General features: G+C 35.9%; 1 protein-coding gene across 5 annotated transcripts in view; it reads right to left on the bottom strand.

Moving 5' to 3' along the window:
* The window catches only part of LOC101900516 (methylcytosine dioxygenase TET), a 294,319-nt gene extending 280,658 nt beyond the window's left edge, over positions 1-13,661 (bottom strand). For all 5 annotated transcript variants that reach the window (XM_059131678.1, XM_011296883.3, XM_059131680.1 and 2 more), the window contains exon 1: positions 12,807-13,661. The gene's annotated coding sequence lies outside the window, so the exon portion shown is untranslated. The remainder of the gene's footprint in view (positions 1-12,806) is intronic.
* Between the last annotated feature and the right edge of the window lie 506 nt (positions 13,662-14,167).

Below are 14,167 nucleotides of genomic sequence, written 5' to 3'. Positions count from 1 at the left end.
AGCTATTCGTCAGTTTTGCCATCGAATTGATAGATAGAACTGTTTAGATCATATTTCTGAAAGAAAATCCAGGCATTTCATTAATTTTTCCCGCTGTTTAACATATTTAAAAAAATAGGAAGAATACTGTGTAATTGAAAACAACTTGTTACATACAAATTTGACAGGAAGCGGGCGTAGATTCAAGGCTGTATTTCTGTAGTTTTACGAAGCTGTTCTACCTCCTTATTGTACCATGGTGACAAGTAGAAGAATACAGGCAGTGATGAATTGTCAAACCAAATTGAAAATTAAATTTTAAATGAAAAATTATTCAAACTTGTAGAAATTGTTGGAAAATGCATACCTTCGATTGGCGTCGTATAAGAAAATATATAAAAATCTACTTATATTTGAAAAAAAAAAAACTTTTTAAAAGTTTCGACATATCAACGTTCCCAAGCATTGATGCATCTACTTGTATTCTTTTACTATGGATGGTGGTACATCAAAACGTAAACCTACTCGGAAAAATTTCTGATATCCATAGCGAGTATAAAACGGAAGTAGAACCCACAATAAGTAGAACCCATTGCAAACTCTAAAACAAAATTTGTTAACAATTCCGTTAACAATTTAACGGATGCCGTTATAGAGATGTCATTCTAAAACCTGGATCTACATTGTTCTTCGGCAGGAAAATGTGGTCAGGACCTTAAACCGCAAAAAATTGGTTGTCATTGCCGAACTGGCTTACCCTTTGTAGGAGGTGAACCGTTATTAAGAAATTTTTGACAAAATTGGTTGAAAAGTGTGCCAAAATGCGAAGGCCACGTCATGTGGGAGCTCTCCCAATTTGTGGGTAGTAGATGCAATGCTAACTTGTCTTTGATAAATTTTAAAGCTCAATATAAAGTTATGTGGCAATTACCTCGATTTTAACAAGCGGACGTAATTATAATATTGGAAATAAAATAACCAAATCTAATGTATTGCCAATTAAAAAAAACATTACTAAATACCGAAATAAATAGTTATTATGAATTTGTTTCATTTTTATACCCTCCACCATACATATTATGCTGGGTATATTAAGTTCGTCATTCCGTTTGTAACTCATCGAAATAATAATTTTAGACTTAACAAAGTATACATTCTTTCAGCGTAAAATTCTAAGGCGATTTAGCCCTGTCCGTCCGTCTGTTGTAACCACGAAGATAGGAAGCTAAAATTTTGTACAGATCAGTCTTTTGTCTGCAGGCAGGTCAACTTCGAAGATAAGTTATATCGGACCACGATATCGTATAGCCCCCATATTACGGAACCCCCCGATATTCGGTATTTTGATGATTATAGCCAATTTTTTCAATGAAATTATCTGAAAATCCACAAAAGGAATTTCTTCTGAGTACGTTACCTCCTGGAAGAGTATTATCTGTACAGGTCGATGATATCGTATATCCCCCATATCACAGTACCTCCCTATATTCAGTATTTTGATGGTGTTATCTACATTTTTCAATGGAATTACATAAAAATCCATACTAGAAGTTCTTTCTAAGCACTTTACCCCCTAGAAAAAAATGCCTGCATAGGTCCACGATATCGTATAGCCCACATACAACGGTACCCCCCGACATTCGATATTTTGACGGTTTTAGGGACATTATTCAACGGAGTTTTTTCAAATTTCATGTTTAGAGCTCGTAAAGGGGACTACAGTCTATGACAGAATAGTGTATATGCATGTCCTTGTCTTCGTATAGGCCCAATGTATCAACACCTCCCCATATTCCGCACTTTGACGATTGTAGGTGTAATATTCACCGAAATTGTTAGAAATTTCGTATTTGAAGTTCCTAATAGGTACTACAGCCTGTGATAGAAAATTGTCTATGCAGGTCCAGGTCTTCGTATAGCCCCCATATAACAGTACCTCCCTATATTCGGTATTTTGATGATTTTAGCTACATTATTCACCGGGACTTTTTCCAAGCTTCGTATTTGAATATTGTAATGGCTTATGACAAAAATTACCTATGCAGGTCCAGGTCTTTGCATAGACCCCAAAATAACGGCTATATTCGGTATTTGTAGGATTTTAGCAGAATTTTTAACGGATTTTATTTTTTTTTTTTTAATTTCCAAATTCGTTCTCAATGGTGGAGAGTATTCAAAGTTCGGCCCGGTCGAACTTACTGTTTTTTGCTTGTTAGAATTCACATTTTTAAATTCCTGTTTCGCATTTATAAATTCCGCTGCTGATGTTGAACTCAAATCTCTATGACCAATACCGCGATTACTAATAGGAGGGTTTTTTAAGTCTACTTTCAAAAATCACCTATTATTATTCGTTTTTCTTCATTTTTCGAAGTCGAGTCTTGAACACACAGCATTTGGCTTAAAGGCGGTCATGTATGGAACGAGCTATCCTCCAGTTAGCTGCCTTTCTGGCACACACGTGATCTTTTTATGAAATTTTCAATGACTACTTTCTTCTCGTCGTCGGCTTATTCCCATAAACCATCTTCCAATTTTTTGCTGGGCAACTTCCAAAGTCTACAGGTTCGGCGAATCGCAACACATTGAAACACACTACATTATTTTGTAGACATGGTAACAATAGCAACGCTTATTTAATATCTATGTAACAGGACAGTCTGTTGTTCATTGTCGGTCGTACACAACAATGTGTGGACATTTGTCTCCCAATAGTACAACAGCAAAATCTTAAGACTCTTTATATTCTGTTTTTATAGATTTTTTTCTCAACTCAAATACGTTCATATGCACGTTTGTGTGTATGAATGTTTCTGTGAGTGTATGGCTATATGGCTGGATAAAAATGAACAAAATTTTGTTGTTTTTTTTACTGGTCGTCTTCTTATTGAAATCATACAAACTAAAGACGTCCATCATATCCCACCAATTTGTTTGGGTGTGTGTGTGCTTTTTTTTGGTTGAATCAAGAAATGGTATGACATGATGCGAGTGCTACGAGTATGCCTTCCCAGAATACTGCCTTTGTGTTCAGCATGAATTTCTTTTATAGTACGCACGGTACGGTTATTTACTTCAAAAGCAACAGCAACAACAACAACAAAAGTTTGTACTGTCAAATGATTCAACTTTTGTGTTGCTGCTTTCGTTAGCTGGATGCCAAGCACGTTCTTTGCACGTTTCTTGAACAATTCATTTGATTCGAATGACTTAAACGAAGCTTTACAAAATATTTTTTTTCAGTTTATTTGACAGTCTTGATTCTTATGAGGAAAATTGTTAAACAATTTTTGTTTGCAGATAGTTATTTAATTGGTATAAAAGCACAAGAGTCGAGCGAGGCCTTATATAATCGGCCCTACACCACTTTACTTTTTGAGGAGAAGAAGAGGTCAGCTGAAAATGTGCACCTTCGGTTGACCACCAGAACTCAAGCGTCGGTCATGGTGATGGTGTGGGCCGCCATAACAGCCGATGGTCGCTCTCCGCTCATATTAATCGACCGTGGCATCAGAATAAATGCCGAATATTATCGCGAAAGTCTGAGGGTGTATTAAAGCCTTGGGCACTTAAACATTTTGGCCGCAGACCTTAGACATTCCAACAGGACTCCAGGCACCATCGCACTCAGCAAGCGCCAACCAAGAATGGTTAAATAAATGTGGTTCCTCGCTTCATTTCCAGCGCACAATGGCCACCAAAATCTTCGGATACTAATCCGTTGGACTATTGTGTCTGAAGTATTTTGGAATGCAAGGTAAGCACTAAAAAAATGTTGATCACCTCAAGCAAGCGCTTCGCCGGGAATGGGCCAAAATATTGCAGAGCAACATTCGGGCAGCGTTTGACGGTTTCCTTGGCCGTTTGAAGGCTATAATTCGTGCCAAAGGTGACCAATTCGAACAAAACTAAACTTATTCTAAAATTTAATGCTATTTCCGACATTTTTTGCTTTCATTCAATAAAATTAAAAAAAAAATAAACATTTTGGTGTTTGACTTTGTTGCAGTTTTTTATCTCACCCTGTATTGATGGGGTTATCGTTTGCCACAAATGAGAGGAAAATCTATATATGTAAAAGAATAGTAAAAAAATTGACTGACTGACTGAAAATCAACGCCCAGACGAAGTGGCTCAGGCTAGAACATTGAAATTTTGCACGGAGGTGTGTGATAAGCCGGGTTTTTCTGAACATCGTACTCAAAGGGTAGAATTCGTCCTAAAATGTACTGAAAATTTAATACTTTGTATTGGATAAACGGAATGGGAATCACTCATGCTAGACACACCAAGGTTTTTTTTTTTGGAAAATCGAACTTTAAGTTTACGAAATGTTCTAAAACTTCTAAAATGGTACCATTTTGTATCATGTGAACAGATAGATCTAAATACTTGAAATTTGGTATGAGAATCAAGGTTGAATATTAAGTTTGATATATGAAGGTTTTGGAAATGTGTACTAACAGTTTTGGTTAGGAGGGACGAATGAAGCTGGATCTTTTAAAATTTTGTAATGGGGGGATTTGTGTTAAGGAGGTAGTTTTGGAAAAGGTTAGTATAGTGTACGAAAATTATAAAATAGTGGAATTTGCTATTAGGTAAACAGATAGTGCCTGAAATATGGCATTAGGGTAGTTGCTTATGTGCAGCTTGGACATATGGAGGTGGTAACGGAAATGTGTACTATAATTATACGAAAAGTACGAAATTCAACTATATTATGTACTGCGTGAAAGGATATTGATAGAATTTTGAAATATGATATTTAGATTTCTGATGGCATCTGTTTCTAAGATTTTGCGGGGGTTATTGAAATGTGTACTATAATTGTACGAAAAGTACTAAATATTAAATTTGGTATTGCGTGAAGGAATAGAGTTGAAATCCTGAAATTTGATATTGAGGGTATATTGATATTGGAAAAATGTACTATAATTGTTTCGAAAAGAATTAAGTGGTACTAAATTGGTTATTGGCTGAAGGGATAGAGCGGGAATCCCAAAATTTGATATTAAGATCTCTGTTGGTATCTGGTATTGAGATATGGAGGTATTTTTGGAACCGTGTACTATAATTTTACGAAAATTACTAAATTGAACTAGATTTGGTATTGGATGAAGGAATAGAGCTGAAACCGTGAAATGTTATAATGCGATAACTGTTGGTGTTTAGGATTGGGATATAGAACGGTTTTGCAATGAACACAAATGAGTATTACAATTACACGAAAAGTAATAAGTTTCACTAAATTTGTTATTGAGTGAATGTATAGAGCTAAAATTCAAAAAAAAAAAAAAAAAAATATCAGGGTTCGCTTGTGTTTTTCTAGATAACATTTGTGGCATATACAATTTGGTGAACTGAAATCTTCTTGACGAAATGAGTTTTTAATAGCGAAAACGATTCAACGATTTAATTTTTCAGTACAATGATCAATACCATTAATGTTTTAAAAGTTTTTATTCATTGGAACACTATTAATTCTATAATAATTTCTATGAGAAAAATTGTACACAAAAGTTCACTATTTTCTCTCACACACACACACACTCAACACTCGCAAAATGTTGTCCAACATTTTCGATTTAAACAAATAAAGCGCCGCAAGTTCCTTTGCTTTGTCCAATTTAGTGCGTTGAGCCGACGGTCGCCGTTTCGAGTACCATCATCTCAATACGAATTTCAACTTTTTTCCCAGAACCTTGTGAAATAACAACAAAAACAAGAAACATTTCCCCAAAATGTGTGCGCCTTGTTGAAATTTGACTTCTGATTATCATTAAATAGCCAATGCTTCAATTTAACAAAAATATTTTGTTTAAGACTGAAGCAAAAAAAAAAAAAAAAAAAAAAACGACTCATATGTGACGTTTTATCTTCGGTTTGTTTGTCTTTTATTCATGTTCTTATTTATTTGATTGAATACATCTGCTTATTGGGTTTCTATCTGAGTTTTTAACGCAACCGAAGTGAATGAAGCAAAATATCCCAATCATAGACAGATGTACATGTTCGGTTGTTTATATGTAAATACATAAGTATTTAAATTAACTTCAATCTAATTTTAGATATTTAAGAACTACATTTCTAAGAAAAGGAAAAAAAAGCAACAATGAATTTCTTAACAAGGTCTTGAGCTTGACTACAAGAACGCACACAGATGTTCAATGTGGTTGTTGTGATATAAATCTAATTTTGTGGACGGACACTTGTTCGAATGAATTAACAACATAACTTGACATATTTGCAAAATATAATTTATTATTGAAGTTAATCTATTCATTGGTCTACTAACATAGTGGTGTTCGACACATACATTTACTTGTCTTTGTATCTGTCCAGTAGAAATACACTTTTAAAATTGCCCAAATTCGTAAAATTGAATCAAAAAATTACATTGTTACATTGTTTAAGTTTTATCAAATATAGTTTTAGATCACAATATTAAATTAACCTCTTTAATTCATAAGACATCTTGGTTATTTAAATGTTTAATCTTCTGTTGGGAAGCTACAAAAAATGCCCACTTTCGCGCCATACCTGAAATAAAAATATTCCAACTAAATCGTTTATTCTTTCTGCTTTCTATTGTATATATAATTTTTTGAAAATTCTGACCGTTTGTGGGAAGGTAATGGAATTAGTCAACCTATTTTCCCATTTTTTTAACCGACATAACTAAAATGTATTTTGTTTTTGAAGGTTTTGAACCTTACGTTGGGAAGTGGCAAAGTGAGTAGACTGATATTGCCCAACTCAAAATAATGGATCAAATTGGATACACCATTCAGTAGTTATTTTGCGCACGCGATATAGTCCAACTACCGACATCACAGTAATGAAACCTCTTAAAAACTACACTTTTCGAGTGAATTTGACAACTATTTGTACCCTCCATTTGAAACATTTCGGTATATTTGTCGGAGTAAATATATTCGTGATCAGCATAAAATTTTAATACGATTAAACGATAGCCGTCCGCCTGCTGAAATTAAAACAGATGTTAAAAGTTTTCAGATCAATTAATGATATTTGTAGTACAAATAAGATGACCCCACACAGGGTGAGATAAAAAATAATTTTTAATTTTATTTTTTTTTAATTTTATTGAATGAAAGCAAAAAATGTCGGAAATAGCATCAAAGTTTAGAATAAGTTTAAATTTGTTCGAATTGGTCAACTTTGGCACGAATTATAGCCTTTAAACGGCCCATGAAACCGTCACACGCTGCCCGAATGTTGCTCTGCACTAGTTTGGCCCAATCCCGGAGAAGTGCTTGATTAAGGTGATCGACACTTTGGTATTTTTATACCCTACACCACATAGTGGTAAGGGTATTATGTCTTTGTGCATTTGTTTGTAACAAGGAGAAGGAAACGAGTTAAACCCATAGTTACTTTTGAGAACCTTCATAGAATCACTTTCTGAGTCGATTTATGCATGTCAGTCCGTCTGTCCGTCCGTCCGTCTGTCCATGTATTCTTGTGAACAAAATGCAGGTCGCATTTATTATCCGATTGAGATGAAATTTTCCAACCAATATTTTTTTGGCCCAAGGACGAACCCTATTGAAATTGGTGAGAATCGGATCAAATTTAGATATAGCTCCCATATATATCTTCATCCGATTTGGGGTTAAATGTGCACCAAATGTCCACTATCATTCCACTATCATATATATAAAATTACCTGAATTTTGGCACACCCAACCGAGTTCGGCCTAGAAGCAAGTATATCAAATTTGGAGAAAATCGGTTCAGATATAGCTCTAGCTCCCATATATATCTTTCATCCGATTTGATCTTTAATTCCTCACATTCCTACTATGCACTCCACAACCGTGATATTTGGTACCAGGTATTAGATGGAGCACAGAAATAGCTGTTTCAAATTTTATCGAAATCGGTTCAGATTTGGATATAGCTTTCATATATATCTTCATCCGATTTCGGGTTAATTGGCCACCAAATGGCCAATATCAGCCCAAATGGCCCGAATTTTGGCATATGTGACCGAGATTAGCCTTAAAGCAAATACAACAAATTTGGAGAAAATCGGTTCAGAAACAGCTATAGCTCCCATATATATGTTTTATCCGATTTGGTGTTTAAGCCTCTCACATTCGTAATATGCACTCCACAAGAATGATATTTGGTACCAGATAAAAGATACAGCCCAGAAATAGCTGTTTGTAATTTTATCGAAATCGGTTCAGATTTGGATATAGCTCCCATATATATCTTCATCCGATTTCGGGTTAATTGTTAATTGTGCACCAAATGGCCGATATAAGTCCAAATGGACTGAATTTTAGTACATCGGACCAAATTCAGCCTAGAAGCAAGTATATCAAATTTAGTGAAAATCGGTTCAGATATAGATATAGCAACCATATATATGTTTCATCCGATTTAGTGTTTTAGTCCCTTACATTCGTAATATTCACTCCACAACCGTGATATTTGGTGCCAGGTATTAGATGGAGCATAGGAATAGCTGTTTTAAATTTTACCGAAATCGGTTCAGATTTGGATATAGCTCCAATATATATCTTCATCCGATTTCGGGTTAAATGTGCACTAAATGGTCAATATCAGCCCAAATCACCTGAATTTTCGTACATAAGACCGAATTCAGTCTAGAAGCTAATACATAAAATTTGGAGAACCCCGGTTCAGAGATAGCTATAGTTCGTAAAATGCACGATAGAATTAGATAGATTTTGATTTTGTACCAAATATTTCATAGAGCTCTTAAATGCCCTGTATAAACCTTTTTACGAGAGCTCTACTAAATATGCATAGTGGTGTAGGGTATCATATAGTCGGCCCCGCCCGACTCTTGAGCTTTCCTTATTGGTTTAGTGCTAACCTTGTGTTCCAAAATACTCCAGACATAATAGTCCAACGGATTGGAATCCGGAGATTTTGGTGGCCATTGTGCGCTGGAAATTAAGCAATGATCCTCATTTTTTTAACAATTCTTGGGTGGCGCGTGCTAAGTGCGATGGTGCTGAGTCCTGTTGGAATGTCCAAGGTCTGCTGTCAAAATGTTTGCGTTCACAAGGGTTCAATACACCCTCCAGAATATTTTCGCGATAATATTCGGCATTTATTCTGATGCCATGGTCGATAAGTACGAGCGGTTAGCGACCATCGGCTGTTATGGCGGCCCACACCATCACCATGGCCGCGCTTGAGTTCGGGTGACCAACCGAATTGGCACATTTTCAGCTGACCTCTTTGGCAAGTAAACACGAACATTTTGTTTGTTTACAAACTGCTGGGCAACGAATGTTTTCTCATCGGAGAAAACCAAATTCGGCAGTTCACCACTTTCGGCCAAGCGAAGCAACTATTTAGCACTTCTGAGTCTATTTCCTTCCTTTTTCCGTGTAAATTCTTGCACTTTTTGGAATTTCAATGGCTTTACCCCTATCTCATTTTTCAATATTTGCCGAATGGAATATTGCGATATGTTCATCTCACGAGCCATTTCTGCTGAATAAATTCCGAATATTATCGCGAAAATATTCTGGAGGGTGTATTAAAGCCTTGGGCATGCAAACATTTTGGTCGCAGACTTTGGACATTCCAACAGGACTCAGCACGCGCCACCCAAGAATGGTAACAAAATGAGGTTCCTCGCTTCATTTCCAACGCACAATGGCCACCAGAATCTCCGGATACCAATCCGTTGGACTATTGTGTCTGGGGTATTTTGGAAAGCAAGGTTGGGACTAAAAAATACCAAAGAACACCCAGAGCAAGGTTACAGAAACATATCCGTTTCATGAAATTTTACACAACCAAATCGAAAAGTGGTTCGCCTTTGTCCTCACAGTCTTAAGAATTTCATATTAGACATTGTCTTTCTCGTCCAATGCACCCACCAGAACATAAATTGTTCTAAATAGTCGCTGGCTTCTCAACAATAACTCTTGGGGTTTCCGAGCCCCAGATGCGACAATTTTGTTTGATGGCGCAGCCAACAAAATGGAAATGGTTGTCATCAAAAATGCCACTTGGAAAGTGGCTGTTATGCCATTCTTTTTATCGGTAACCTATATTCCGGCGCGTACACCCCACTCCCTACGTAATAGGGTAGAGGCACCCTCATTCGGCAGGGCCAGAAAAGTAAGACGTTAGCAACTATCGAAAAGAAATGGTATACAAAAGGTAGGTAGGTTTCAATTTAAAAAAGTCGGAAGTCCGAAATATATGTATCCCCCGTTTCCCCACATTGCGCACATTCCTGGGGATCACTGATATGAGCCCCAGGAATAGCATAATTAACTAAAACCAACTAAGCAAAAGCTACAGGCGGGCCGACCGCTTAATACCTTACAATGCCTTAATAAATGATACAGATTATGTAGGAGTGCTACTCAAACGAATTCCTCAGGACATGAAAAAACGTAAAAATCCATTCGAAATATCAGTGTTTGATTCTGAATTTTCGAGTAGTTAAGTTTTACTTTACTTTATCTAATTTGTAAATCTCTAATTTAACAAGTTAAAAAGTATCAATCGGTTCTGCCGACAGACGTATACCCTCAGCCAATGTTCGATTTATTAAATATATTTTGACTTCTGCTATGATTATACAAACTGTTGACCCTCTATTGAGCGGGTTCTGAAATGGTCCATTTCGTATCGGACCTAAATAAATCTGATATAAATATTGCGACATGCCAGGTTTGGACTATATCGACTATTTCCTGTACTTTATATGTCATATGTGATCATTTTTAGAATATGTTGATACCGAAGTATTCCATTTCATGCTTCATCTAATGTATATAAAAATATTGGTATGTGCAAAAAAATTACAAGAAAATCGAACATATATACCAAATTTATGGGAAATAATAAATTCTATATTCATCTCAGGTTTCTGGTTAAGAGAGATATATTTAGATATAGCAACTTGTAAAGAATCGCTGACTTGTTTCGAAAGTTATGAAAGATAAAGGTATTGAAAATGGTGACCCTTTGTGAGTGATCATCTTCACAACATATCTTGTTTTAGAAGAAATGTTTGTATGTGTAAAATTTGAAGAGAGTTGGATGCTTATTTCGCTTTCTTTGAGCGTTAAGTTTTTCAAAATCTTATCAGAAGAAATGGCACGATCTCTTTATAACAGATCTTGTGTTGATAGAAATATTGAGATGGGCCAAGTCTGGAATGAAACCGGACGTTAATTTCGCTTTTTATGAGCTTCATGGATATTCAAAGTTTGAGCCCTATTGGGGAAGGTACCAGAAGGAGTGGTCTGATATATTCCATCTTCACAACAAATCTTGTGTAAGTAGAAATAATGGGATGTGTGAAATATAAAAAGAGCTTGATGCTCATTTCGGATTTTATAAACGTTTTGGTTATTCAAATCTTTGACAGTATCTGGGAGAGGTACCAAAGGGAAAATGTAGTCCGATCTCTACCGTTTTTATAACAGATCCTGTGTTGATAGACATATTGAGATGTAACAAGTCTGAATGTAATGGGATGGTAATTTCGCGTTTTATGAGCTTACCAAAAATTCAAAATTTCGACATTTTGTTGGGGAGGTACCAGAAGGAGTAGACCTATATATTCCATCTTAACATAAGATCTTGGGTTCATATAAGATAATTTATAAGAGTTATAATTATTCAAAATGTTGACCCTTTGTGGGGTTGATGCAATGTTGACCCATTTTAACATCTGACCTAGAACTGACGCAAATGTTGGGACTTGCAAAGTTGGAGCATTGTTGTTTCTCTTTATGTGCAGGAAAAAATATTTTTTGAAAATTTCGACTATTTGTGTGGGAGGTACCAAAAGGAGTGAACCGATATTGCTCATCTCCGAACTCGATCTAAGTTTGGCAAAAACAAATATTGGACCAAATCGCATACTCCCTTCGAGAGTTATGGTGCCCACCAGCCAACAAACACACGGACGGGCGGATATCGCTAGATCGACTCCAAATGTCCTGAAACTAGCCGATGACGTAAGCCATCCAAATAAGCGTTTTTTGTATTCCCACCTTAAAGGTATGTACTTGCCGAAATTCGATAAAAATTTGAAAATGTTCGTGTTTTTTACATAAAAGTTATGGTTTATTTCATTCGATGACCATCCAAATTTGTAGTCTTCTGACACCCCCTAAGCTTTTTGCAAATATTTTGCGATCATCTCACCCATCAACAGGCTTCTATTTTCACCTTACCGCTAACTTCATACCGAATCTCGAACCAAATTTCAAATTGCGACCTGAAGCGTGATTATAAATAAACATGGACAGATGAACGCACAAAAACAAATAGCTAGATTGACCCAGCTCGGAAAAATAGGAAGTTCCCTATGCAACATCCTATGTCCAGGACCAATATTTCGATGTGTTACATAATTTTTGGCCAATCAAACTTAATAATAATTGTTGTAGGGTATAATGATTCAACTTCAATGTCTTATGTTTCTATTCTGTTTTTCAGGGTCTTATCAGTTGCATATTGAAAATGGACTTTATTGCGATATCGATTGAAGTGTATATATAATTTTGTTATATGTAATTCTGAACCGATCTTAACTTAATTTGGTTGATTTGTCTGAGGTTATGTTGCATGAACACATGTAGATTAAGGTATGTAGTTGCCGTAGGTGATACGCATATACAAGTCCAACACAAATGGCAATATTGATCTGATTATATCTTAAATTCCCCAAATGGCTTATATTGCATTAAAATTTTGTGTGGGCAATTCAAACTATGTCAATGAAACCATGGAAAATATATTAATATTTATAATTTTTCTAAGTAGTAGATAAAATTAATACTAACCGTTGTAGATTTGTATGCCGAGCCTGTTCATTGCTAATCCAGTAATTTTGAGCCAACGTTAATTTTTCAAAAAGAATTTTGATTAATCCAAAAGGGGAAGGTGAAACAAAAATTGCCGCAAAAAGGGAGTTTTCTTCTATTTTTTTTTAAATTTCTCAAAATGATACGAAAATAAAATTGTTTCTTTAAAAATAAAACACTCCAAAGGAAAGACTTTTAACGATGTTTTTTTTTTTTTGTTTTTGGATTTTTTGATATATTTTCTTGTACTCTTTGCACTCGTTTATTATTTTTTATTTCCGTTGTTCGTATAATTGCTCTCTTGCTGTTGTTGTTTTCTTTTTTTTTTTTGCAAACCATTCTTCAGTGCACTTTTTCCGCAGTCATTGCTGCAATGCTTTTTTTTTTTGCAATTACACCGCGCAAGAGCTTGCCTTAATGCATGTCGCTTTTTTCCTGCTCTTCGGTCACTTGGCTGATTGATTAACAATTGTAATTGTTTTAATTATTATCATTCTCTTTTTACTATTCTTCACTGTTCGTTCGCGCGATCTCCTTTTGTTGTTTATCTTTGATTTGCATGGCTTTGATGTTGATGACACAAAATAATGTTAACGATGTAAACAAATGCTCTTTAACAATGGACAGGGGAACGGGCGAGGGGTGAAGAACTGAAACGGCGGCTTTTCGACAGTCAAACAAAGACGTGTTAACTCGCGTTCAATGGCAGAAAGGAAGAAATTAATTCAAAGAACCAGAGAATGAATTGAATGTTTTTAAAAAACGTTCGGCCGCTGGCAAATACAAATGCGGTGCAAAAGTCTCATTGAAACGAAAACTTTTCACCCTTCGAAGGATACACAACAACTGTTCGCGCCGTGCATGAGCAATCGAAAACCAACCCCCGTTTCAATGCCACTCATACCGTTTGTTGGCTGCGTTGTTTGTTGTTGCCTTCGTCTTCTTCATCATCATCGACGTCGTCGTCGTCATTGCCGTTTGACTGAGTTGTTCTTGTTATTATGTTGTGTGTTGTTGTTTGTGTGCTTTTTTGTTTTGTTTTCATTTCTCTGGTGGCTATGTGTGAGTGTTGAAACATCCGCATGGGGAGTGTGTGTGTGTGCGAGTATGCGAATGCTTGCAGATGTGGGCTTTGGGTTTGATTTGAATGCGTCGTGTGGTCTGCCCCACCACACATCACAAGCATATGCAGCAAACTTTGTGTTCGATATCACCAGTTGGCTAGTGGTGTTATGTGGATGGTACAACATGCAACATAAGTTAAGTTTGATTGGAACATATACATGATGCGAAGGGTATGATGGTAATTATATGAAGAGCTTTTGTTATGGTTGCCAAAG

The sequence above is a fragment of the Musca domestica genome, unplaced genomic scaffold, assembly GCF_030504385.1.
Source record: "Musca domestica strain aabys unplaced genomic scaffold, Musca_domestica.polishedcontigs.V.1.1 9, whole genome shotgun sequence".
Classification (NCBI taxonomy): domain Eukaryota; kingdom Metazoa; phylum Arthropoda; class Insecta; order Diptera; family Muscidae; genus Musca; species Musca domestica.
This window is presented reverse-complemented; position numbering and strand designations above follow the sequence as displayed.